We start from the raw sequence: 904 nt of genomic DNA on the forward strand, positions 1-904 counted from the left end.
GGGCGCCTTCTGGTTTGCAGAGGCGGGAGGTCTGTGGCCTGCCCTCGGGCTGCCACCAGGGGCCACAGGGAGCTCCGTGGCGGGAGGGCAGCGGGCCCCTCCGAAAGGCTGCTGGTCCTGTGCTTTCTGAGCCATCAGGGCACCACCTGAGCCCACCCCTTGAGGCTCCGGCCCCTTCAAGTTTTGACCTGTCTGTAAACACGTGTCTGCCAAGATGCGGATGGTGGCATCGAGGTTCTGTCTAGGTATTTCTGTTATCGCCTTACTTGTCGATTTCGGAAGAATGGGTTCTTGCAGGCTGGCACTTGGGGCCAGGGCTCTGGCCCAGGTGGGGTCAACGATGTTACTACAGTAAGGAGGATCCTGAGGTGGAGTAGGGCAGATCCCGGGGGTAGCTCGGAATGAGTGAGGAGGGTCACACTTAAAATCCAGCCTGTTGGTCCTGGGAGCAGCGGTCCAGCCTACCTCTTCCGCTGGTCCCTGCGAGGAGGCCGTCTGGGCCCCAGGCTGTCTTTCCCTGTGGACCTCGGCAAGGTGCTGCAGGTATGGGGAGGGTGTGGCCCAGAGGGCTGACCCAGTCCGTCTTCCCGCAGGATGTCTGGGGAGTGCCAGAGCGCCGTGAGCATCGGTGAGTACCCAGTTCCGTTCCTAGGAGGGGCTGGACTGCTGGACTAGAGTTTCTCCATCGAGCCGGCCCCTGTGGCGGGCTGTTGGGCTGTGGCCGGCTCCTGCCGCCCAGCGTCCGGGAGGGGCCCACCCCCCCTCCCCGTGCCCGCCCACGCCGGGACCCCCCATCCGCCCTCCCCGCCTTCTGCCAATCTCCCCGACAGTGGACGGCTCTGGGAGCGTGGCGGCAGGGGGCGCTCGCGGGCGCCCTCCCCGCTGCCCTGACCCAGCCGTTTGC

This window comes from Condylura cristata, unplaced genomic scaffold (genome assembly GCF_000260355.1).
Source record: "Condylura cristata isolate star-nosed mole 26May11 unplaced genomic scaffold, ConCri1.0 scaffold00034, whole genome shotgun sequence".
Classification (NCBI taxonomy): Eukaryota; Metazoa; Chordata; class Mammalia; order Eulipotyphla; family Talpidae; genus Condylura; species Condylura cristata.